Here is a 27,608-nt window from a genome sequence, read left to right as displayed (position 1 = left end):
GTTTCTGCACACGAAGGAAAAGAAATCTTTAATAGTCTCTGTACTTTCCTTCTGCCTGAGACATTCTCTTGATGATTTTCATCTGAAATTGCAGAATGCCAATCAGAGATGTTCACACTGGAAATTAATATCTACCTGAATCTGAGAAAAATTTGAATATATCATCATAAAACAATCAATTATATAACAACTTTCTCAAAGAAAATGTTCTTAGATACTTCAGTACTTAAAAATGATAGCTTGTTTAATATGTAATATTTTAAAGCAAATCTAGTTCTAAGAGATGAAGTTCCATTTGACAGAACAGAAAATAAAGGCAAAGACAGCATCTAATACTTTAAAACAAACAGTCCTATTTTTTTCTTTCATTTGGAAACAAACAAACAAACAAACAAACAATATAAAAGCATGATGTAGGAGTATTAGAGTATTTTTCTGGGTAAAACCATAATAAATATAATGAATTTTGAAAAAAATCTACTTTTTAAAAGGAAAAAAATGGATTTTTTTTTAGCTCAGTGAAGTATACTAATGAAATGTACACAAATTTTGGCTATTATTCTATTCTAATAGAACAGAGTAGATTTTAATTTCCCTGTGAAACTACATGGTACATAAAAATTCTTAGGAAAAGAAAATTTTCCTGAAGTTAAGAGAATGCTACTTTTTTAGATTTTTTCCATGACTGATACTAAAATCTCTAATTTATTGTGGTTTTGAAAAATCAAAGATTAATAAGGCAATCTGCCTGCCTAAGACTGCCTGGAAGCAATCAGTTGTAATATCCTTGCATAAAAGATAAACTGAAAAAAAAAATGGGTGGCAGAAACTTTGGGGCAATTGATGTAAAAACATGCAGAATGTGGTCAACAGAAAAGCAAATCATGAATGAGAAGGGACCTGCTTCTTTCTCATAAATTAAAAGTATCATTCCTTGCTTACTAATCCTAAGAAAGGTGAAAGAGAAAATAAGGAGCCATGGGATCAGGAATAGTGAATGGACCACCAGCCATTCACATGGACAAGGTCTTATTTCTTATTTAACATAATGTTTCTATTTCCTTTCATTTAAATCCCTCCTCAGAACTAACACCTTCTTTTAAACTTATCAATATAAATGCCTTCTAGTTCCATCCAACAAAGGAGACAAACTGTTAACAAACACCAGAATTGAGAAATAGAATAATGATGGGCCATAAGGTACCCTGCAGAGATCTGAGTACCAACCCACTATAAGAAGTCTCTCATTTATCTAAAAGATAGAAAAAAGGGCCTCCTTATAAAAGCAGAAAGTGACATTTTCTTTGAATTTTGTTTTGAAAGATATTAGTACAATAAGTTTTCAAAATGCATTGAGTATGCCTGTGTTCCCTGAAAGATACCATCTCATAGTATTTTGATAGACATGATAGATCCTCCAGCTGGATATCTCCACCATCTTCCCAAATGGCACTATTTTTCTCTAGAAGAATTCAGTAGTGTTCTATACCATTATACAAAATTCCTAGTAAGAGGAATTTAGAGACTCCATACACATGCTACAAGCCAGGGTGGGACAGGGACTAAGGTGATTTCAAAGCAGAATAGAAAAAGCATGAAAAGTAGATACATATCCAAACTCTCTGATAGGAGACACAGAGAATTATAAAAATATCCGACCATTTCATAATATGAAATCAGAATTATTTGGGTTGGATTAGATTTTCATTTTGAAAGTAATTCACCATCATAAATAGGTTCACTATTCCAAAGTAATTTGAAATTGACTCCTGCCACTTAAAACTTTTTGTTCCCCAGAGTATAAATATGCATATGAAGTTTTTTCTAATTAACTCCTTAGAGGTACTTTAGTAATAAAGATCTTGCCCCAGGACTCTGTGAATCTTCACTGTTAGAAATGAAAAATACAATAGTTTAAATTCAAAGATAATTCCCAGATCCTGTTATTAAATTCATAAATAAATCAAGTACAGAGGTCTTAAATATGGGTTTGGGAATAAGACTTCTAATTCCCCTTTCTCCTGATTCCTTTACTGTAAGCCAAATAACTCAGGGAGGAAACTGTATAATGAAACCACAGCAAATCTTCACCAAAAAGAATAATGAGAATCACTAACATTTATTGACACTTACTACAATGGCCCGTGTACTATACAATTATTTTTTCATATAATCTTTACAATAACTCTTTGAGGTAACAAATGAAAATGTTCAGCTCAGAGAGTTGAACCTGTTAAGTCCCAAGTTTTTAATTCTGCAAACATAATTACTTCAAAATTACCATAGTAGCATATTTGTTGCTTAATTTTTTTAATAAGTGTTCCATATCTAGGATGATGGAACAAATGGGTTAAGTGCCTTGTATAAGTAGGAGAAAGTATAGAAAGTTCAACTCAGGAACTCAATCTCTGGAGCCATAAGGTTTCCTTTTATATGAAGCTAGTGAGATGATCCTGGCTAAGCATTTCCTAGGGTGAACAGCCTGCACTTTCACCTCCACACATTATTACTCAGTTTGGAAATAAGAGAAGCTGCAATCAATTTTGGAAATGAAACAATGTGAGGATTTGAGGTGACTGAAGGTGTACTAATGAGACTATTGTTGAGCAAATCTGTGGCAGCCACAATTAAAGGCGACCTTTGCTGCTTGTTTGTCTTGGAATATCCACACCAGTATTTGTCCTACTGTCTCATTGGGTAGTCAGAAAGGCCAGGGATCTATGAGTCTTGATCTTTCCTTGAGATATATTCCTATAAGAAATAGCATTATAGAATATTCCAGAGTCCCTTTAGCCGAGTTTCCCACTGGAAAAACGAGCATTATGTAAAGGTGCACTGCTGTGACTATCAAGTTTGATCGACAATCAAATAAATTGTAGCAACAGTAACAATAGCTTATACATTTGTGCCAAGTCTTCTGCTGAGAACTTCACATGTTTTATCCCATTTGATCTTTTTTTTAATATTTATTTTTTAGTTGTAGATAGACACTATACCTTTATTTCACTTATTTATTTTTTTTAATGTGGTGCTGAGGATTGAACCCAGGGTGTCGCACATGTGAGGCAAGGGCTCTATCGCTAAGCCACAACCCCAGCTCCCCCATTTGATCTTTATAACAAAACTAGAAGGCAGGTAGCATTAATACAGATTAGAAAACTGAGGCTCCAAGAAGTTAAGCAACGTGTCCAAAAGTCCTTGATTTACAAAATCAACTAATTGTTTGTCAGTTCACATTATTTTCATGTTCCTTTGCTTTAAAAAAGGGCATAAAGCAATTAATACTCACTTGGCAACTCTTCTATATAATCAAACATCTTTCACAGTATTGCAATAATTCCACTCTGCAATTTAAATACACTATTAATGTCTTTTAAAAATTACTGCTAAATCTAATAAGTCACTATTTCAGTATGTAAAGATTTGAGCAAGTCTTCATGCCAGATGAAGAGAAAAGCAGATGAAATGTTCATGGAATGAAGGCCCTGTTCCAGTTCCACCATACCCAAAAGATTTAGAATGATCAATCTTCTCAGTACTTTGGAGTTGATTAATAAAAAAAAAAAAAAGAAAGAAAAGAAACCTATTGTCATGCACAAGCTGGAATGTATAATCTGAGCTCTGAGTATGAAAATTGTTTTTTAACTGATTTTTCTAGGCAAACTCAATAAAATGATCAAATGCAATTGAAATATCATATTCTTCCCTAGAGCTCTCAAGTTCCTTTCTACTTTAATCTATGTTTGAATCTCATATGAAAACTCTTAAGACTATAAATATGCACCAGCTGTGGCAAAGCAATACTTGATGATGCACATACAGCAGAATTGAATTTCAGAGACTGGAAACAACTATCCCCTCCATGCCCTCCCTGTAGTCCCTCACCCCATAGGAAAGTTCAGCATTGCATGTCATAGTCTGAGTGAACTTTTTCATCTTTTTAAAAATTCAAATGCTTAAATCAGTTGCAACAATTATTTGGTTTGGATTTCACAGCACGGGGTGAAACCAAGTATTCTCTTTTAACCAATGTAGAACATCGCAGATTTCTTGGTTATACTTCACAGGAAATTAGTCATTGATTTCTTGATAAATGAGCTCTGCTGAGCTATGGTAGAGACCAAAGAAAAGTGTAAATGAGATGAAAAGACCAGTCTCTCACCCTGAGACTCATTCAGCTTGTTACTTCTATGAATACAGCTTTAGCAACATCTGAGTCTCTGCACATTGCTTGGTTTTTCTCTTACCTTTTCTTCTGATTTCTCTGACTGCGTACGTATTTCTCTAAGACCAGAAGGTATGAATAACAGCTGAGCAGAAAGTATGGCAGAGTTTAAATCAGGTCTAATTAGCAATGAGACTGGCTCTCACAGCATCCCAAGACCAGCAGCTTTTCACCAGGGGGTTCCAGAACCTTCAGAGGAAAGGTGCGTGGCGCCTTTATATTCCCTGGCCTGAGGTCCAGCTCACCCTGAACTGAACCTGGAAAGCTCTGTGGGCTGGGCTTCCCATGGACAACTGCCATGGTCCTTGTATTATGTCATACAGACAGTGCCTTCTGGTCCTAAAGTGTTGTCATTGCAGATCAGCACACCAGAGATTGAGAAACATTTATCTTTTTGGTCATCAGGAATTGAATATGCAGTCAATTCACTCAGTCAGTAATTTAGCTGAGGACAAAAATTGTCCATGCCCTGCTCTGTGTTAAGTACTAGACTAGATTTAGGAAGAAAGGAGGTGTAAATGCAAAGAATGTGCCTAAAGGTATGGACTTCCACAACTCTACGTCATTCTACATACCCTTCACCCACCTTCCGGTTATATGTGTTTGTTCAGGGAGAACCAGGAGAAGAGATTTTATAGGTGCAGGCAGGCACAGTGGTAGAGAACATTCTTTCAATAGTCACATTGCATAGGTTCTAATTATAACCTTGACATATCTAACTTGGGTAACTTTGGACAAGCTTTGTAATGGCCATGTGCTTCTGTTTCTCTGTTGGCCCCAGGATGGATATAACAATAGCACTTCCACTAGAAGACTAGGTAGGATTGAAGGGATTAATTTAGGTAATTGATTAGGACAGGGACTAGCAAATAGTAAGTACAATATAAATATCACAAATATTTTCATCATCTTATGAGATTGATCAGATTTCCTATAGTTCATGGAACAGATTGTGTATGTGTGTGTGGTGTTTTGCTAAAAGATTTCATTTGAATAAGACAGCTTGTGTCAGTCATTTATAATAGCATTATAAATAATGATGAAGTTTATTTTCCAGGCCTAAATAAAAACCAGCACAGAACCTCTAGCACTCTTTTTTTTTTTAATTATATCCTAGGTGTAGATGGACACAACATAAAGCCTTTATTTTTATGTGGTGCTGAGGATGGAACCAGAACCCGGGGCCCCGCCCATGCTAGGTGAGCGCACGGCCCCTGAGCCACAATCCCAGCCCAGAACTGCTAGCACTCTTAATTGGCCCTTTTTAGTGGGTGAATCCAAGTTTAGAAAAATGAAAGATGAAAACTTTTTCTTTGAAAAACTTTAGTCAGCATGATCTGAGACCTCTTCTGGACTAGGCTTTGACTTTGCCCTACTGAGACCAGTTTTAGCAAAGAATCCTTACTAGCCAGTTTATAGGAATCTTCCACACCTTTGATATTTCACATCCTCCTCCTTGTTATCTTAAGCAACTTCCTCTTAGTAAATTTTCCATCTTCTCCCCACTGCCTCTAAACCCCCATTTCCCTTATTGGTATTTCAAGTTGAGTTCAATACCTTTGCCATATTTCAGTAGTCTTCAATAAAGTCTTCTTTGCTCTTTAAAAAAAATCTGAATAATTTCTCTTTAATAATAAAAATACTAAAATATTCTTAAGATTGAAATATGATTAATTCTTTACATAGAGAGATGGGGAAATTTTTTTAAATATTGGAAAAGTTTATGGTGCTCTGAGACAGATTTTCTTAGGACAGTAGGGTTCTGATTATGAAAATTAACATATGAAAAAAGAAACCACAGAAAATTTAAAGTACTTCCATCATCTGTAATTGTACTATGCATTAAAATTAAATTCTTAAAGTCAACTTAGTTTGACCCTAAAGCAAAATTGGTGGTAATAATAATGATATATCACTCTTGCCCATACAGCATCATGCTTGGCTGCAGGATTAAATGGTGGAGAAAATTGGCTATGAGGTAGGCCATTTAGCAGAAAAGGAAGCATCAGAAACAATATGACAAACTGGAAAGGCAAGAAATCAAATATGTGGCATACTTAAGCTAGTTAAATTTCAGCTCAGTTTAAATATGTATACTGGAATATGTATATTGATTAATTAATAAGTAGCTATGATATTTGTATTAATTAATAAGTAGCTATGATATTTGTATTATTTTGATTGAAAAATAACCCCCTAGTTTTCAGACTTTATCAATCAGATTCTAGAAACTGTAATTAGGAGGTGGGGGCTATTATAGAAAGAAAAAAATTGATAAGTGACAAAAATGTCCATTGGTATTAATGATCATGAATTTTTGTCACTTATTTTTTTACAGGCAAATCACTATAAATAGTCAAAAGTCCTTAGTTTTAAGTTCAAGTTGTAGATTTCTCCATACTAATGTCAAATTCACCCACTAAATTAATAGAGCAATGTCTCAAATCATTTATGAGAAACTTCACTTTCTCTCTAGGACTACTATAAATTACAGTCTTTCCTATGATACTCATAGGATTTCTGAAGCTTTCAATTTTGAGGAGAAGATACTAGTGTGTGCCTTCCACTATCTATTCCCAGAAAGAGTTTTGATGCTGCTTAAAATCTGCCTGACATCCATTAGCAGGGAAAACCTAATAGAGAACAGACATGGATACAGGAAGAAAAGAAGGTCCTTAAAGAAAAATTGACAAAGCCAGAGCCATTAAAAACAAATCTTGAATATCAAACAAATCTTGAATGGGTTTTAGCCTCAGTCTTATTTCGAATTAGCACTGTGACCTCTCCGGGATTAATTTGATCATTTGTAATTTGCAGGGATGGTGATCTCTAAGTACCCCTCTGGCCCTAAGACTCCCTTGATTTGTGATGTGTAGTAAGTTCATGATAAAAGTTTTCCTCCTAAACACTTCAGTCTTTTAGGCTTGTATATTTGACTTCAATGTTTCTCTTTTTTATCTAATTTTTCAGCCTTCTCCAAAAGAAAACATTTTCTGTAGCTCAGTGATAGGAAAGACTAAAGTTGAAGGATAAGAGAAAGAAATGATGTTATTGCTCTGCTCCTTGAGATCTTTTGAAAGTAAAAGAGCTGATGTCTGCACCACAGATATAAGCATTTGCAAAATTACTTTTTTTCATATAAACAACCTTATTTCAGTTTTTAAGATTTAAATTGGTCCAAATTTTAATTGTTCTTCTTCTTTTTTTCCCTTGTCACATATATTATAAATTATTCACATATATTATAAATTACTATTGGAAAAAGGTTTTCACATATCCATGTTGTGAGCTAATTTATAGATGATCCAGGCACTCTTCCAGGCACTGAGATAGAACAGTGACCTTAACAAAGTCCCTGTTCTCCTGAAGCATATCTTTTATTAAGTTGTCCTGTTTTAATAATATCATGAGTTTGTGATTGTAGAAAAGTATGAAAAAGAAAATAACTACCATATACATTACACTGATATTGTTGCATTTGCTTTAAGAATTTTTTCCCAAGAAAAATTATAGCAATATTAACTCACTGAAGCCTCATAAACCTTGTGAGGTAGGTAATAATAGTATCTACTGTGGGTATAAAATATTAAGTTGACAGGTTTTTATTTTCAGCATTTTAAAGACAGTGACCCATTATCTTCTGTCATTGTTTCTAAGGGAAAGTCATTCATTATTCTTATTGTGATTTTCCTGAATATAACTTTTCTATTTTCTGGCTACTTTAATGATTTTCTCTTTATTTTGTTTTATACCAAATTTTAAAAAATGTTTTTGTGAGTTCATTATAGTTATACATAATAGTGGGATGCACCCTGCCATACTATACATGCATGGAATGTAATTAGCTCCACTTCAGTTCCCAGTATTTTCTCTTTCCCTCCCCTCTTTAGTTATCATTTTCTTTTCATTCATCTTGCTTTGTTCAACCTAAGGTTTTTAAATATTTAAATAGATATTTTTAAGCTTAATTTTGTAAATTCTTGGTGGTATTTGTTCAAATATTTCTTCTGCCCTGTTCTTCCCCCTGTTTTTCTTTTTCTGGGACTTCAGTTACACAGGTGTTAGACTCTTTGGTATTGTCCCATTTGATTTTTTATGCACTGTTTGTCATAGGGTCTTATAGTCAGAAAGTTTTTTTGCTGAAAGTACCAGTTCCTCACTTGGGACTCAGATATCCAATGGGTAATTAACAGTAGAATAAAACCTTGGCATCTCTGCCTGCCTTTTGTCTCTCTTTCTCTTCTCTGCTGTAAACTTTGGGTCAGATTCCCTCTCAACTCTGCCTGTAAACATGTTAATCATCTAAGAAGCATCTGTCTAAAAACTGGTAGTAGTATGTTGTTTAGTCCTAAATTTACCTAACCTATCTCAATTCCCTTTAAGACTGAAGGCACCAAGATAAGAGTAACTAAGGCATTTTCAGTATTTGCAGGGACATAGTAATCAACAGATTATCAATTGCTGGCTTTTAAAACATCCTGTTGTGAGCCCCTATGACAATGCTTAGAAGTACAGAGTCGGTGCTTCAAAACTGAAGAAACTTATCCTGCCTTTCTGACTTATCCTTTTCTCTAGCAGTCACTTTAGATTCCAGAGACTTGCAGAAGATCGCCTCATGATGAAGTGATCTAATTGGGACCAATTATCCCAAGATGGAAACTGAGGCTGCTCGTCTAAACAGGTGTAATTATCACATGATAGTAAATCAATTGCCTCCTCAAGCAATAACAACTTCTCTAGGACCTTGCAGAATCCAACTTGAGATAGCAGCCAAACAGACCACAGTTTGACACACCGTGCTTAATTACTCATAACTTTTGACCTTCCCTATTTATGAAATTCTTTCCCTATTTAAACCTGAAGCTCCTGTCTGTACCCTGAAGACAGGGCTGAAGACACCAGTATTAGTATGGCTATACTGAATATTAAATTTCTTTTCTACTTCACCATAACTTTTGCCATTTGATTCTGTTTTGGAGTGAGTGGCTGGACCTGGTATATTGGAACTCCCTGAGGTCAGGCACCACTGGCCTCAGGGGATTATTAACACAGTTACCATGTTCAGAGTCACCAAGTTCAGTTTTTATCTTTCATCTCTTTGCTTCTGTTTGAATAATTTCTATTAGTATGTCTTTGAGTTCACAGATCCTTTTTTCCTTCGGTGAACAGCGTATCATTAAATCCATGTTCATTTTGGATATCTGTCATTCCGTTCTATAGTACCCATGTTTCTTTTCCTTCTCCTCTTCCTCCTTTTCTTCCAACTTTTCTTGATTCCATTTCTCTTATGCTGTTCTGCACCTCAAATCTATTTCATAGTCCTTTTCCATTAATTTATTCAACATATTTGTCACAGTTACTTTTAAAAGGCTTTCTTATAAATTCCAACCTCCTGTGAGTCTCGAAGGAACTATTTCTATTGATCCATTAAAACCTAGCCTTGAATGTCAAACAAAACCCAGTTTTTTTTTTCTCTTGATGATGGGAAGATCATATGACTTGTTTCATAAGTGTGTATGTATAAGTATATGTACATGTATAAACATAATGTCTCAGCATTTATGTATGTATGTTACACACACACATACACACACACACATGATTTTTTAAAATGCTGAGACATTGTGTTTAGAAGAATCATAAAGACTGCAGTAAGATAGGGCATCTAATAGATGAAGGCTCTGTTAGATAGCTAGGGAGAGTTTAACCACTTTTAGACAATCAGGAATTGAGTTTGGTTGAGGCTAAGTTGACATTTTGGTAAGTTTCAGCTTACATCTGGTTTTGAATAACTTCAGGATTTCCTGTGTGTGTTATTGACTTGTTCCTCTAGCATTGCTTCAGGCTATAAACTCCAGGAGTTAATGGAAGTCTTTCTCAATCCACCTCCAGCTTCCACTACTGCTTCCTCGGTGAATACAGCAAGTCTCATGAGGGGATCAGGGCAGCCAAGAAGAATCAGCTCTGTGTCTAGGGTTCAACTCTTACGGTTTCCATCTGTCATACCACTAAGGTTGCTGTTTATTGTTCTATTTGTTTCCTCTGCTCTTCAGAAAAGTCTGCAAAAGTCCAGCCAGATTCTGTACTCTCCCATGCTTCCAGGAAAGTGGCCTCCAGAGGGTTTATCTCTCTCCAGATTTTAAATGTTTTAGACCACGCTCATCTTCTGTTTTCTGAAGTTAAAAAAAAAAGTATATATAATCTACCTATTTTTTTCTTCTATTTAGCCAGAAAGTTTCAATCTCCTATACTTTAACCAGATGACTAGTAGAGGTCAGTTTTACTGAAGAGCACGCATATTTTTAAAATGTGTCCTTGTTTTAATCTTTAAATGCTAAGCAGTGATTAGAGATTCTCATCTATGTCCTTTGCTTGGCCTGAAAACTGCTGTGGATACCTTAGAGAACATGCTGTATGGCATATGAAAGTACTTTGTGGCCCCTTTGATAGTTTTTCCTAATATGATGTGGGAAGTTTAAGAATTTGGAATTGCTAAAGGAAAAGATTGAATTTACATGTTGGTATATTTGGGGAAGTCTAAAATATTGAAATGTCTGGAATTAACTTGAAATGCTATCTGTTCTGGGATTTCAAAAAGAACATACAATCTCTGAAAGGCTAACATTTATCAGTCTTTTTTCCTGCTGTTTCTTATTATCTGCAGATTGTTATGATGTAATGGTGCAAAGTGCAGGTGATGCAATTAGGAAGAGATTTTTTAAAAAAATTACTGAGAACTTAAATGTAAAGTTTTTGTGAAAGTTCTCCCCTTTGAATCAGACTTAAATAATAAAGATTGTGAGCTCATAGCAGCATCTGCTATTTACATGAGAACAATAAGAAATTTGCAATTTCCCAACAACATGGTAAACTGTGTATGACTAGAATCATAATGGGTGGCAACCAAATAGGATGAATTTTTTATAATATAAAAACATAAATGCATCAGAAAGGATATTTAAAGAAATAGTAGTCATTGGGTAGAACATTCTGAATAAGACTGATGAAGGAGAGGGATTTTAAAAAGACCTTCACCAAGAAAATTATTATATAGCTTGGAGATAAGCAGTATCAGAAGAGAAATGTTTCTAGACTAATTAACTTAAGCTAGATCTGATACTCTGGAAATTATCATGGTCCTATCAGAAAAGTTTCATAGACTCATTTAAGATCTGAATAATATTTTGCTTATTCAGAAAGACAAAGAATTTGTAAATTGTAAGTTGAGCTTATGTTATATATCATGGAAAGAACCCAGCCCAGGGAATGGAATTGTGGTTCCCCAATCAACTGACAGCTTCTTGAAAGACAGACTGACAAAAAAAGATAGGAATCTCTGATGATGATGATGAAATATGCTCAAATATACTCAAATGCAATGGCATTTGTGAAGGCAATTTAAGAGAAACTTTGAGCTAAGGACTTAAGTAATCATGACATAAAACTTCAGATTGTATCTGTTATTAATCCAAGGCTCTCTGATGTTTCTTATTCAAATTATTGGTTCTAATCACCCTGCCATTAACTGCCACTGAGTTTGCCACCTTGGGGTTATCTGAGTAGAGCTGGTAAATTCAGTTGATGGGAAGTTCATTCAATGGAGTCAAAGTGTGAATGATGGAGATGGTTTGGTTGATGAAAGCACAAATTGTCTTTAAGACAATGAGGGGGATAGCACAGGGAGAATGGGTGGGGACTGATTATAGACAGACTTATTGCATTGTGATAATTTATGGAAGGGCACTTTATGGCTCCTTGTTCATATCTGCCTTAATTTTGTGGTGCTACTAAAGTTCTAGGGCCCCATTCGTTTCTGACATTGGATGCTACAGTCAATTTGTTTTACTAATAGTAATTCTATTCCAGCAAGGAGTATCACTAAAGTTCTATTCAACCGTTTGTTCATAGCTACAATAAGTCACATGCTAAGGGGTCTAGATTTTGTCACTTAGGGGTGAGGCAGGACACCAGATGCTTCTGAATAAAGGAATTATGAGATAGAGAGATGTTTCAAAGATGAAGTTGATGAAATATTCACTGTATCAGGAAGACAGATTGAAAGAAAAAGGACCGATTAGTATGCTATTGTAATTGTTAGGTAAGAGACAATGAAACCTAGATAACTGTTGTGTTCTCATGGGAGGAAGAGGGCCAAATGAAAATGACACACAAAAGAAAAATAATAATTATTTATTTAGCATTTAATTTGTGCCAGTTAACTGTTTTTTACACATTCCTATTTTGATTGATAGAGGCATATGATGTTAAGAAATGTGCCAAGGGCTTTTAGCTACTAGAAGCAGGACAGAATCCAAACCCTAGTTTGACTCCTGTAAAGACTATATTCTCTTAACCATGTAGCTATACCAGGGGATCCAATTCTTAAGAAGGCAGAAGTAATTAAAGAAGCTTAAGCGATAAGAATTGGGAATGCAATTTGGGGGGAAAATGTGTTGTTTGGATATTCCAAGTTTGTAGTATTGGTTAGACAGAGAATTGCAGATTAGTCAGGTATGCAGGCAGGAAATTCAGGCCTGGGGATCTGGAATGAAGTTAGGAGGTAATGTGCATCTGGGATAGAATACAAATGGATAATTTTGCAAAGTGACAGAAAAAGGGGAACATAAGAGAATCAGGTAAAATATAGCATTCTGAGGAACCCTAAGTATAGAAGATTAAAAATAGGACACAGAGAAAGCGGTTAGAGAAGTATAAAAGAGAATCCAAGGGCAGAAGGCATAATCATAAAGTGGAACTATCAAGGATGGTGATTAGGGTTAAATGGAACAGGTTGGTCAGCAAAAATAAAGACTAGAAATGGGTCATTAGATTTAACAGGGTTTTTTCTTCTTCTTCTTTTCTGAGAGAATACATCATTTCTTTTAGTTTGAAGGCAAAGGTAGAAATAGAAGCCAGATTTTTTTTTTTTTTTTTTTAAACTAGGGACTGGACCCAGGGGCACTTAACCACTAAGTCACATCCTCAGCCTTTTTAAAGTGTTTTTTTTTTTTTTATTTTGAGACAAGTTCTTGCTAAGTAGCTTAAGGACTTGCTAAATTGCTGAGGCTGGCTTTGATTTTTCAATCTTCTTGCCTCAGCCTCCCAAGCCACTGGGATTACAGGCCAGATTATGAAGTATTTGGCATTATGCTGTTTCAGCATCAGATTAATATATTTTTATTTGAAGTATCTTCTCAAGTATGTATTTATTCTCAATAACTAGAATAAAATATTTCTGAACATACCTTGGGAATTTCAAGCTGTCATTTTCTAAATGGTTAACCAAAATATCACTAATACAAATAGAGGATATATCAACGATAGATTGGCATGTATTTTTTACTCAGATCAAGTGAAGTCTTATTGACAGGTCTTTCATGTTTTTGTTAGAGCCAGGGCACCTTTGCCAACAAACAGAAGGATGATTCTGGGAAGATTTAATGGCAGGTACAATACATCTTTGATATTCTCCCACTTCCTTCCTTGTACCCATTTTTTTTTAAGTATCATATTCCTAAACCTGTCCCCAGAATCACTCAGATTTTATCATTTTTTTATCATTTTCCAGGATATGTGAAACTTGTTCCTTGGTTCCATAATTTTATGTTTTCCTTAAAATTTTGTTCTTGTTCATCATTGCATTGCTTACAATAGAGAAAAAACTGGAAATAAATATATATAAGACTATTAAAAATGGCTGGGATATAACTAAAAATAGAGAAAATGTCAATATATTAAATGAAACTGTACAAACTGTATTCTGCTTCCTAAACTAAGAGTAACTTATGAAAATAATAGAATAGAATTTATTTAAAATTGTATTTCCCTGAAAATAACACATGATAATAAGCACCATATTAAATAGCAAGGAGTCCTATAATATGTCAGAATATTCTACAATACAGGCAATGTCCTATAGTAAGATGCTGCCAAAGTACTATATAAGACTCACTTTTTATTTGTGTCATTTGAATAATTTATAGAGGATGTCATGTTGAACACAAAATTTAGATTTTTCCATTGGGAGACATAAAAAACAATCAGGCTAGTTTCTTTCAGAAGAGTTAAGTAGAAAATTCAAAGCCAGCCTCAGCAATTTAGCAAGGCCCTAACAAAGACAACATGGAAGCCCTTCAATCAGGTTCAGTATCATTATATGGGCTATACGGTTAGTTGATTAATGTGGCTTGATTATATGTCACTAAAAAAATTATATGTCACTAAAATAAAATAAAATATGCTCTCAGAGCATATTTTTATACTTTGTTTTAGAATTTGTGATAGACACTTAAACAGAAAATTTAAGATTTACTTATGTTTCATTTAATAAGAAAAAGCTAACATGAAACATCCTCCTTAAAATGATGATAATTAAATGAACTCAATAGTAAAGCAACTAATAAGAGAACTATTGCATGTCAAATCAAGAATTCAAGCTATTTGAAATATTTCTTGTGAAACAACTTATTTACAAAAAAATCCAAAACAGTGATATTTCCTATTACATACAACATTCAAGTTGTTGTTAACGCAATTGTCTTTTAATTCACGAAACATTTTATAAATACACTCCATCAGCCCTCTAATGTCCCTGTGAGTCAAGGAGAAGAGTTTTTTTTTTAATTTTTATTTTACATATAGGATATCTACACAAGATATCAACGACTATTTTAGGAGTTTGAATAATTCATTGGGAAAATTGAAATAGAATGCAGCTCACACTCTTTTTTCCTTTACATTAAGTTAAAATTTGGGGTTGTTTCATGCATGTAGGCAAAAAACTAATCTCAAAAGCCACTATGATATTACTATAATTACTAAAAAAAAAAAAAGAACTAATTATAGCCTTTTTTCATTAGGGTTAAAATCCAAATGATATGACTCTGAAAATATGCATATACACGTGTATACAGAACTTGCTAACGCATCTACACACACCACATAGTATGTTTGCACCATTATTCAGATGAAGACTATAGAGCACATTTTTGTTAAACAAGTCTTAATATGACTATTTCCCTCATGCCATTTTAGTTTTGGTTAGAAGCAATTTGCAAACATAAGAAAAATCTTTTTTGTATAAAAGATATGTGATGAAAGGTAGAAATATTGATTGGTAAGAAGGCATTTATACTCTGACTGAATTTAAAAATAAAGTATAAGTTTCTCTTTTGGGGATTAAAAAAAACAACAAAACTGAAAATTTCGGAGGGATGTATTAGTATCTGCAGACGTGTTCATTCATTCATGCTGCGACTCACAGGCTCTTGTTATGTACAGGCCTCTATGGCATTTGGTGATCAAGTCAGAGCTTAGTTTCACACAACTTGTCTAGAGAAAAACATGATGAAAAGTTTTTAATTAATTTTAAATTAAATCTAGTAAAAATATTACTGCATACTCTAATGCCCTCCAAAACCAGGGTACAATTGTTGAGGAATAGTATAAAAAATAATGTGTTTAAAATACTAAGTGGTACTTCTGTGACCATAAACAAGCTTTGGGTATTCCACGGGAAAAAAAGATCTAATAAACTAGAACACATTTGATGGAAATGATCATCAAGGTTAAGAAACTCCAAACTATGTTATAAAAGTAGTAGTTCAAAGAACTCGAGAGCTAGTTTGGGGACTACATGACTCAGAAAGGATATGACAACGTGCAAATATTCAAAGGACTGATATGTGAAAAGAGAATTAGATCCGTTCTTTCTTATTTTAAGGAACTGAACTATAACAAATGGGTGAAATCTATACATACAGTTCAGTTGAATAGAAAATCATATCTTAATCATCAGAGTTGCTAAAGATAGCATGGGTTACCTTGGAAATTAGCAGATATATCCAAGTAGAGTCTGAAAACTCACTTTGTTGATACAATGTTGAAGATATACTCAAGTATCTGATGGATATTTGAGCTATATGGCCTGATCATTTCTTTCAAACAGGAGTCACTGAATCTGTGATGCAAGTTAGAGCAATTTTAGGATCATACTAAATTTCTTTATCTTTATCAAAGTGTTTGAGTCAATAAAGAATTTGCTGTCTAGGTGATCTTAATTAACATGGCTATTTAGAGGAAAATGTTAAGCTTTTGGTGTCATAGTTTATTTTATCTTCTTGTACTTGTTGCTCCATTTCTTGCTGTGTTAGTTGAGTTGCTGTAGCAAAGTACTGCAAACTGTGTGGCTTATAGCAACAGATATTGTGTTGCAATTTTGTAGGCCAGAAACCCAAAACCATGGTGTTGGCATGGTCATATTCTCCTGAAAGTGCAAAGGAAAGATCGGTTCTAGGGCTTTCTCTTAGCTTCTGGTATTTCCTTGACTTGTGACAACAAAACCCAGAATGCGCATGCTTTTCTCATGTGTGCACATGTCTTTGTGTCCAAATTTCCCCCTTTGATAAGGAGAATACTCATACTGGATTAGGGGTCCATTGCATTCCAGTGTGGTCTCATTTTAACTATGTATATCTGTAACAACCATGTTTCCAAATGACGTCACATCCTGGGGGGTTTAGGGATTCCACGTATGAATTTTGGCAGGATATGAACCAATTCTTAACCAGACATAATACCAAGTGTTTAATGCATTTTACAGCTATGATTAAGGAAGTTATAGGGGAATTGATTCTCACAGTTTACCATTACAGCTAGGTAAGTTCAAGGGGTCAGTTGCTTGTATTTGATAGCACAACTCCTGCAATAGGAACAGAAAGCCTGGATTTCAATCCTGGGTCATCCAGTTATTAGCCATGTCACTTCACTTCTCTGAATATAGTTTTCTAAACTTGTAGATATAGTTAATTGTTATGAAATACTTATGTGATAGTGTCATCATCCATTAAATATAACCATGTATATACATTACATAAAGTAGCACTCTGAAAAGTCCTTAGAAAGAGGATAGGCAGAGATTCTCTATCATTTTGACTGGGTTATTTGAGAACATTAACAAGATATTCTGAAGAAGAAGAATGCGATTCAGTAGAACTCAGACTACAGATTAGCTCACAAAGATCTAACCTGCTCTATGAAAACCTACATACACACACACACACACACACATACAATATAGGCAAGAAAGTGTAAATGACTTTCCCTACTTATATGAATAATACATTTTTACAAGAATTAAAAAAGTCAGATTTGGGATTGCCATTTTAGTACTCTGCCACATTGGTATAAAATGAATATTTAAAAAGAGAACCTAATTAGCTGTAGGAAATACAACTATTCCTGTTATAGCCAATGTATCCAGACTGTCTATTTTTTATTTATATTTGTAAATTTTTAAATTTATGAAGGCCAAGGCATTGCCAGCCACAGGGATGGCCACCTGTGGCATGGCTCTACCTGAGCCTATATACCACTGGTAGGTGTGCATAGGCATGAAGAACTTCTACTTCCAGGTCAGTCTTGGAACAGACACTTGCCAATTCCCTACACTGGACAGTGCTTTGAGTTTCTGTTTCCTTGATTACAGTATCTATCACATGGAAAACATTTATAAAACACCTATCATAACAATTGTTATGATACTGATGAGATGAAATGAAACCAGTGTAAGAAACAAGGAGAAGTCACAAGGTTTGTCAAACTAAAAAAAATCCGTGTATGTGAGTTTGGTGGGGCAGGGTTGAAACTGAAATCAGCTCATTTAATTTTGAGTTCACTGATTTTGAGTTCTTTTACACTTTTCAGTGTGTGTGTGTGCCTATCTTTCTTTGTAGCAGAAAAGACAATACATTTTTTAAACTAGTGGAGAGGAAGCAGGCCCATACCATTCATTTCTACCTGGTCGTCCTAGCAACCTCAACTTCCAGTTTTCTGCCAGCAGAACTGGACTTTCTGGGGGTAGCAATGACTTACTTCTTCTCAGAGTCTTAGGTGGGGGTCACTGTTCCCACTACTAACTCCACTGACCTGCATCGATTATTAAAAAGTATCCTCAAGGAAGGCATCACATCCTGAACTGAACGGGTTCTCTTCCGGATGACTTGGAACCCAAACTAGTCCAGACTCAAAATAAGTACAGTGATGATTGTCCTGCTCCACTTCATCTATGGAAGAAAGAAAAATGTAGTGAGAGAAGACAATAAGCATAAGAATGCACTTGTAAAGTCAAAACGCATTTCTAAAGATAAAAACTGCTGAAAATGCTGAAACCAGAGGAAAACATTTCGCTATACATGAAACTGCATGATCTCCTTTTTGATTAGAAACATTATGTGATCCTCAGAGTTTTCCAGTGAATCCCATTTGGTCTTATCCTGTTTCCTATGTTGTACTTTGACCTCAGTTCAGGTCCAAATTACCATCTGCCTAAATTTCTGCAATATCCTCTAAGCCTGGGCCTGAACAAGGCTGGCGGCCTTGTTCTCCCCTCCAGAAAATCGGTGTACTTTTCTGTTTTGCCACAGCAAGGTTGCATTTTGTCATTGGAACATTCTTCTATAATTTTGCTCATTTTCCCTCCCACTACCAAAAAATTAAATCCTACTCAATAGTCCGATCTGATGTTTCAGAGAAACACATCAGTACACATGATGGATACTTTTTCAGAACCCATACTGCAGCTGTTGTAAGTAGCCCTCCCTTCAGTGTTCATTTGCTCTCTCTAACTGGTTCATGGTTTATAATTTTGTCTCTTCCAGTGCTAGATGGGCCAAGACAGGACCTTTTTTCTTCTCCTCTCTTTCTTCTTTTCTAAAACTCAGCTCAAGATCAGAGGTCTCAATAAACTTCTTAATAGCTGAATCAGAGAGGATTACATTTCTTCTTCTGAAACCCACAGAAAGCCTTTTAGTAAAATCTGATAGTGGAAATGTAAAGGATGAATAAACAAGATAACGATTGTGATATTTTTGAAGTCACATGATGCACCTTGTCACCAAAGGCCACAGAGAAAAATCAAAAGATAACTGTCCCTTTCTTTCTGAGATGAATCTTCTCTTATTCCAATGAACCAGGTAGCAGGGCTAGAGGTCCTGCCTCACTGGAGTTCAGTGGAGAGCAGAAACTGAAGAATCCCATAGGGGTCACTGGGAAAGTCCACCGTTTTAAACTTCAGTACAGAGGAAGCAGCACAGGAAGAGAAATTCAGTTGCTATTAGCATTTTTTTTTCCCTTGCAGAAGAGCTACAATTGTGCTTGTGGGTCTTGCCCTGTCAGGAAGTGCTGAACTTCTTGTCAGCTGTGAGGCAATACATTTCTTTTAATGCTAAAACACACACTTACTTGAAACAGTACTTTAAAAAAATCTCACTTTTAAAATAAGCAGAAAATTATGATTCAGGTGCTGTGTTCAAGTTCCTAAATTAGTGCAGTGATGTGAAACATATTTTCTTTTAAAGTTTGCAGAATTTTATCTTCAGTCTTACAAAATGCCAGCCTATAATTGAGCTATTTCCTTCTAGATAAGGCAGACCTCTTCAAAAAAAAACCTACCCATATCTCTCTCTCTATTTGTGCATCCTTGAACCCATCCAACTTGTTTCAGCGTATTATTATCCATGATAGGATAAGAATTTTACCCAAGCTCACTCTTAAAGAGAAAAAGAGAGAAAAGCAGAGACACAAAGACAAAACAGAAAAGCAAGCCACAGTGACAGCACCTTAATTATAGAGCTGTGAGCACCAGGTCCCTCATCCTGCTGAAGTAGATGAGAGCTGAGGGTGGCTGCTTCACCTTGTGTGTGAGAGATTTGCTGCTTCCCTGGTGACCCCTCCTGGCTGTAACCCAGGGGAATCCCACACAGCAGTTGTACTGCCGTTTGTGGATCATAGCCATATATAACAGCCGGGATCCTATATCTGAGCGAATAAGGAACCTGTCAGGTATTAACATGTGTCTACACTTGCTTTCTGTCAAATTTAAGTTTCCAACCAATGGGTGAGCATGGACAGAGGGAAGTTATGTACTATGGAGGAAATTCTAACATTTCTGCAGCGGTAAGTCAGGTGTTGTGACTGAATATGCCCCATTGTTCTTGAGCAGAGGGAAGATGGCTAAATATGTTTCCAAAATTCTTGGCCTGACCTGCAAGACTATATAAAAATCAGATGAAAGCTGATTTTTCTGTCTTTACTCTTTTTCTCCTGAGCCCAACTTTTGATCACTACCAAACAAGGTTTGGTTCTTTAATCTTCTTTCCCTCTTCTGGGACTTCCATGTCTTTACTGCCTGCTGGAAGTATCTCACCTTGAAGTTTTTAAACCTCCCCAGATGGCCCTCATGTCCAGGGAAGTTTGAGGACAACTGACCCCTCCCAGGTCCAAGTCAAATTCTGTAACATCAAATACTGTAACACCCAAGACGCCTGCCTAGGTTCCTCCAGGTGTGTCTCCTTCCAAACCCACTATGGTTACAGTTATGTCAATCCTTTGGATTTCCTTATGTAAGTTCATATGATTATCTTCTTTTATTCTTATTTAGCATGTTTGCTATTTTTCTCCTTCCTTAAATAGTCTTGTATCTCAATTCCTCAATTAGAGACAGAAACTGTGAGGGTTGAATCCCATTGCACCCTCTATTTAACTAGGAACTGATAAATATTTTTGATTGCACAAAAGGGACTGAAGCGAAGGGACTGGGGATGTGGCTCAAGTGGTAACACGCTCGCCTGGCATGCACGGGGCGCTGGGTTCAATCCTCAGCACCACATAAAAATAAAATAAAGATGTTGTGTCCACCGAAAACTAAAAAAAAAAAAAATTTAAAAAATTCTCTGTCTCTCTCTCTCAAAAAAAAAAAAAAAAAAAAAAAAAAGGGACTGAAGCTAAGCCAAACCATGACTTTACCCATGGCAGTCACAGATGAGTTTTGTGGGAAGGTTGCCTGTGCAGTACCATGGGGCAGGACTCTCTGAGCCTGAGGCCTCCCTCGTGCAAATGTTTAGGAAATCTCAGCAGTTTCTCAATTAATCTGAGTCTAGATGAATCAAGTATTTGTGCCAGGTAAACTTTGGTATCTCTTTTGGAATATAGTATCTTAATTGCTCCTGGTGTCAAGTCTGGTTAGAAGCATTACATGATATGAAAAGTTTCAAGTGAACTATAGAAATCAGTGTAACCCCCAAAGCCAGGCTGCTCAGCTCAATTCAGCACAAGGGTGAGAACTGCTGGATCCCTAAGTGGTGGTTACCCAGATGGTGGGAAACCAATTAGGCAAACAGGTGCAGCAGAAGTGTTCTCCTTGGCTGAGAACATGACTGGATATGCTGAGAATCCAACAGTAAATGAATGCAAAGCACCATTTAGGAAACTCCATCTTCATTATATTTCTCCTCCCATGAGATGGCTTTCTGTAAGACAGAATGTCTAGCCTCTAATCAAAGTAGAGTGTATTATTTTTTTGCTTAAAAAATAAGCTTTCGGCTGGACATGGTGGTGCACACCTGTAATCCCAGTGGAGACTGATGTGGAAGGATTGTAAATTTAAAGTCAGCTTCAGCAACTTAGTGAGACCCTGTATCAAAATAAAAAAATAAGAAAGGCTGGGGATGTGGTTCAGTGGTTAAGTGCCCCTAGGTTCAATCCCTGGTACCAAAAAGAAAAAAAAAAAAAAGGAAAAATGAAATTTTTACAGTGGACATCTGACAATATATGATCCATAAAAATAAAATAAAGAAATTATTTTTTAAAGATAAGTAAAGGCTTTTAAAGACAAAGAACAAGCTCTGGGCCACTGCAGCCTCCTTTTAACCTGTAGCCATTTGACACACTTGCTATTTCCTAGAGTCTGAAACCTCTGACACTTTTGAATCCCTGAGACACTGAGACCTTCACAGAAGCTCTGTATTTTCCCTTCACATGAGAATCTTTAAGTTTGGTTACTACTATTATTTCATTCAGATTTAAACCATCATTTAAAGATTCTTCATTTCATGGGCCTCTTTATCTTCAGAGCCTGCTCTGTAGTTTTGGGTAGCATTTAGCTGTACTTACCAAAACAGCAAGAGCTTAAAATATGGAATAGATTTTAATATCCACATTTCCTTCAAATTTTTTCTTTTATTTAATAACTCAACAAACACTATGAAATGGAAATTTTGTTCCTTCAGATCAGCAGAATAGGTAGACAAAAAAAAAAAAAAAAGCAAATGTTTGTGTATCTCCTCTGGAGCACTGCAAATTGCCAGACCTGTTATTTGCTGAGAGCAGAAAAAATAGTATTTTATTCCACAGTCCCTGAAAATCTGTAATTCAGATCTGGTGGGGGACTGACAGAAATTTATTGTACATAGTAAAATGTACAAACCTCTACTACAATACCCAATTGTAGGTACATGGGGTGATTTTCAGGGGCTGAAAGGAATGAATACTTCCGAAAGGTAGATTTCATTGAAGAGTTCAGTGGAGAACCTCAGATTTCTCCATGAAACAACAGCAAGTATTGGTGAATATTTAATGAAAATTAAGGAACCATCAGAAAGTGTCAAGAAAAACAGACCCTTTAAAAACATACAGCAGTTGAGAAGGTACAACTGAATCTCTCCTCAGGGCCTAGGCAAAACTGCTCCCTTAGTCAAAAGCACTTCTCAAAGTTGTAATGGGTTGGATGGGCATGGTGGCGCATGCCTGTAAATCCCAGTGGCTCAGGAGGCTAAGACAGGAGGATCGTGAGTCTCAGTAGCCGTGAGGTACTAAGCAACTCAATGAGACCCTGTCTTTAAATAAACTATTAAAAAGGGTGGGGGAGGCTGGGGATGTGTGTGATGTGTGTGGCTCAGTGCTTGAGTGCCTCAAAGTTCAATCCCTAGTCTCAAAAAAAAATGTAATGGGTTGTACCCCATTTATGTATGTCAAAATTCACCCTACTGTTATGTATATCTAAAAACAATAAAAAATAATTAATTATTTTTAAAAAGACTTTTCAAAGCTAGTTCCTGCCTTACTTTTTAAGTCAGTTCAGATCCCACAGCCCCACAGAAGCCATCCAGAACACCCTATGTAGAGCAAAGGAGTCCTCATTTTCCTGTCAGGTTGGTGTTAATTTCCTTTATAAAACTTATAGCAATTGGTCATGGTTTCATTTTGTATGGACATTTTGTCAGTTGCTCCATGAGGGCCCTGTCTTCATTGTCCTTCTGGGACCTGCCTTGTCCTGGCATTTTGGAGGTACTTAAGAAAAATACTGTGAAAAAGCTGACAATTTGCATCTCTATGGAGAACAAATTTATTCTGTTCTGCACTCAGGCACATTTCTCATTTGCAGCTATACTCAGGTAAATCACTGTGAGGTGACTGTGCTGTTTGCCAAGTGATTAATTACAAAGTCATGCTGGGTCTTAACCATTTTGGAACCTATGGAAAAACTACATTTTACCTCTGATATATTTTCGCTCTAATTCAGAATCCCCTGCCATTTGTGAGGTGCTGGTGGTTATCAAAGGCCCCATACAATTACAACCTTTATTCCTACACTAAAATTCACAGTTTTTCACAAATAATTCTGTGGGGGAAAAATGGCTTCAGTGACAATGAAAACCTAATATAATGTTATGATTTTGAGATGTCCTTGGGCCCAATTTAAAGTACGTGGACTCATCTCACTAATGAAGATTCACACCTTACTTCTGGGAGATTCTCCCATATGAACCAAATAACCTAGGAAACCTCTCATTTAGGTGATCATTTGCAAAGGAGGGTAGATATGCAGCACTTTTCCCTGAAAAAAATGATGAAGAAAAAAGTTAAACTGTGATGGGGAGAGTTACTTTATTGTGTGTGTGTGTGTGTGTGTGGTGTGTGTGTGTGTGTGTGTGTGTTTTCCTGGCTAGAATGTCACATAAACCAAAGACCACAACTTTAGACCAAAACATGAGCAAAATGGAATTTTGTAAGATGATTCTCTTCCCTGTAGAATATTAAACATCAAGTATCAGTTCTTTCTTCAGAAATCATCTTTACATTGAACTACAAAACCACTTGTACTATATTCTCAAATCCTCATGTATAAAATTTGACCCAAAACAACATCAATCTTCTGGAAAAATATTACAGATTATTTCTTTTACAATTCTCAGATTTTTCATGAAGGTAAATTTGGAATGGATTTGGGACCACTGTTTGATTGGAATGTACTGGAATGTACCTTCTGTCAGACTTGGTTTTTTGATGGCAAGTAAATAAATGACAAGTAAATTCATCTATTCATTTATATTGGTAGTGACAACTACCAACACGTCCATTAGTTAAATAAGTAAATTCATTTGAGAATACAGTCATTTGAGGAATCTAGAGGGTTCTGCCATTTCTGCTAAGTGCATCCTAATTATCATGCACCATACTTACATTAATTGGAGAAAAGACAATTTACCCATATGGTGATATTTTTTACAAAGTAGTACTGAATAATAAGACTGTGGACTAGAGAAATATGAGTTTAGAGTCTGCCATTTGTCTTCTCCTTTGTAAATTTGTCCTCATTTGTAAATTGATGATGATGATATAGGATTAATGGAGACTAATTAAGATAAATTAAGTAGAGCACTAGGAACACTGTTGATGCTGACTGAAAAGTTAATTTTCCATTTTCTCAAGTTATCATATAAAATAAGCAAAAAAACAAACACAAAGATCCTCTATGTGGTATAATAGGAACTGTGCACTATTGGTGAGGCACTCACTGATTTTCTCAAAGTCATCCAGAGCCAAGAACTTCTAGGAACAGTCAACACTATTTTGGAGCAACAGGGTCCAATAAAATTTTCTGTGACAGTGGAAACATTCTATACCGGCATAGACTAATGCCGGAGCCATGTGTGGCTACTGTGCACTTGAAATGTGGCCATTTGACAGGGCAACTAAACTTTTCTTTTTATTTCATTTTAATTAATTAGTTTTTGTTTTAAATAGCCATGTATGTTTAGTGGCTATCGAACTGGATTGTTCAATTCGAGTGAAATAATGGACCAAGTTTGACCCAGGGATAGCTCTAAACCAGCATTGAAAATTTTAAGATGAATAATACCATAGACATGTAACTCATGACAAACGAATTCATCTTATTACAAGTCTCACTATAAGAATGTTGAAAGTAAAGTTCTTTTCTTGATTAGTCTATTGCTTGAGTCGTTTTTATGTATCTAGCTCCATTCTACATGTAGATTAAAAAAGCAGAAACACTTTTTTTTTTGGTACTGGGGATTGAATTCAGGGGTGCTCAACTACTCAGCCACATACCCAGCCCTTTTTATTTTTTATTTTAAGACAGAGACTCCCTAAGTTGTTTAGGGCCTCACTAAGCTGCTGAAGCTGGCTTTGAACTCATGATCCCTCTGCCTCCCAAGCTGCTGGAATTACAGGTTATGAGCCTAGCCAGAAATATCTTTGAAGTTAGGGGACCAGATACTTTGAGATGATTTTCTGAACTTAGGCTAATTTTCATACCTAAGATGATAGTGTATATGTGTGACCTCAAATTCCCTTTTATCCCTTGTCAGAGGTATCTGTATTCAGATATTAATGTATGTTTATAAGTATATCTGGAATGCATGTCTATGAAAACTGTGGTTGAATAGAATGCCTTGTGAAGTCCTAAAAGAAAGACTGTAAACTTGAGTGCTCAGAGTCAAGTGGAGGTGACTGTAGATGTGAACAATAAGGGGAATGCAAAAAATAATACTAATAATAAATAAAATGTATCAAGATCCAAAATAGGAGCAGAGAAATCCCTTGAGAAAAAGGCAAAGACAAAGGACATGAGGATAAATCCCAGTGCATCCAAATGGTTGAAGGGATGGAAGCAGGACAGTCAAAGCATCTTCAGGAGGCAGGAAAGAGGACATCCAAATGCAGGATAGGTAAATGCCTTCAGACCACATGCACTTGACTTCTGGGTCACAGGTGGTGGTGTTGATCACATGTTCTGCCTTGAAATTCTAGCCTCTTTATTTCTATGAGAACTCTTGATTTCTTTTCATCTACCCGGTGGCTGCTTCTTAGTCTCCTTCCCAGCTGACTGGCCATGTCATGTGGTTAAGGGAGGCTGTGTACTGTTCAGCTCCATGGGTGTCATTCACATCATAGGTGTCATAAATTGTGATTTCAATATTGTGACTTTCTGGCTAATGGTAGTCAAGGTGTTCTTTAGATCACACAAGGGTATCTTATGGCATAGAAGTCCCCTAGTTTAGCCTCTAAGAAGGTAATATGTTCCTTGAGAACCACCTTAGGCCCTTCTTTATCTTCATTTTTAATGTAACTATCAATGACCTCCTTCATACATAGGACTTCATCTACCTATATGTCACTTTCAACTCTTAAGTCATCATATTATCCATAGACTATATTTTTTTTCCTGAATCTTAAACTCATATCTAATTGGGTTTTCCATAGCTCTACTCAGATTTCTCAGTGGCACCACTAACACAACATATTAAAAAAATGAAGTAATCTCTAATCCAGATTAATGCCACCCGCCTCATCACTCAAGCCAGAAACATGAGATTTATTGCCACCTTGCTCCCTCCTTTCTCAGGATCAATCTATAAACTCTGGAACTTCTTCTGCCTCCACCAACTCTCTTGTGTGTGTCTCCTCCATACCCTTGCTGCAGGTGTTTGGGACCTCCCAGTGCTCTAATTCCCAGATATCTTTTCTGTGAATCCTGTGCATTCTGCTTCCACATTGTGGCCAGAGGAGTCTTTCTAAAATGTGTGTGTTATTATGTCAGTCTCCTGCTAAAGTTTCTTCCATTTGTATATCTTCTTAATGTGATTTAAGATAAAGTTTGTATTCCTAATCATGGCATTTAATATGGCCTATGTGAGTTAGTCCCTGTGTGCTTTTCCATTTTCAACTTTAGCACTTCTCCTAGCATATGTCTGTGCTTTGGTGATGCATATTACCTTTGGCTTCCTTAAAAGCCCCAATACAACCACATAGACTGGGTTGATGGCCTTTACCTTACAGGGCATCTGCCAGAGACAATACAATATTTCCCAAATCTGTCTTCTCTTTTAGACTTCACCTTGAGAACAAGAATATGATTTTATCTTTGTATCTCTACCATCTGCCTGGCACTCATTCGTAATAAACATTTGACAAGTACATGGATGAATTCGTAGGTCAAAGAGAAGAAAAAGGGAGAAAATTAACAAACTTCAAATGCCTCTGAGTCATCATGAAAGGTGAAAGGTGTCAGCAGGTGGGATAGGAAAGAAATAGTGGCTGTGATGCAGAAAGTACTTTAAAGTCCAAAAAATCCCTCTTTCTCCACCTTTGTAGGTAGAAGGGTAGAGTTGATTGTATCATTATTTCTTAGAGATCTAAAATTTTATGCCTCCATTTTTTATTTAAAAATCTACAAAAATAGAAATACTTCAGAACATTAATACTCAGAAGCCTTTTTTATCTATGGCAAAGCTCTGGGTAT

General features: G+C 35.8%; 1 protein-coding gene across 5 annotated transcripts in view; it reads right to left on the bottom strand.

Annotated features, from left to right (window-relative positions):
- The window catches only part of Far2 (fatty acyl-CoA reductase 2), a 138,164-nt gene that overhangs the window by 75,078 nt on the left and 35,478 nt on the right, over nucleotides 1-27,608 (bottom strand). For 2 of the 5 annotated variants that reach the window (XM_046435420.2, XM_046435422.2), the window contains one exon: nucleotides 18,152-18,288. The exons of 2 other annotated variants lie outside the window; for them this stretch is intronic. The gene's annotated coding sequence lies outside the window, so the exon portion shown is untranslated. Of the gene's footprint in view, nucleotides 1-4,247; nucleotides 10,399-18,151; nucleotides 18,289-27,608 lie in introns of all 5 variants that reach the window. One more of the 5 variants, XM_058576364.1, reaches the window with a different exon arrangement.

Source organism: Marmota monax, unplaced genomic scaffold, assembly GCF_021218885.2.
Source record: "Marmota monax isolate L192 unplaced genomic scaffold, Marmota_monax_Labrador192_F-V1.1 WCK01_AAM20220418_F8-fsc00012, whole genome shotgun sequence".
NCBI classification, from domain to species: Eukaryota; Metazoa; Chordata; class Mammalia; order Rodentia; family Sciuridae; genus Marmota; species Marmota monax.
The sequence above is the reverse complement of the archived record's forward strand: the minus strand, read 5'-3'. Positions and strand labels throughout refer to the sequence as shown.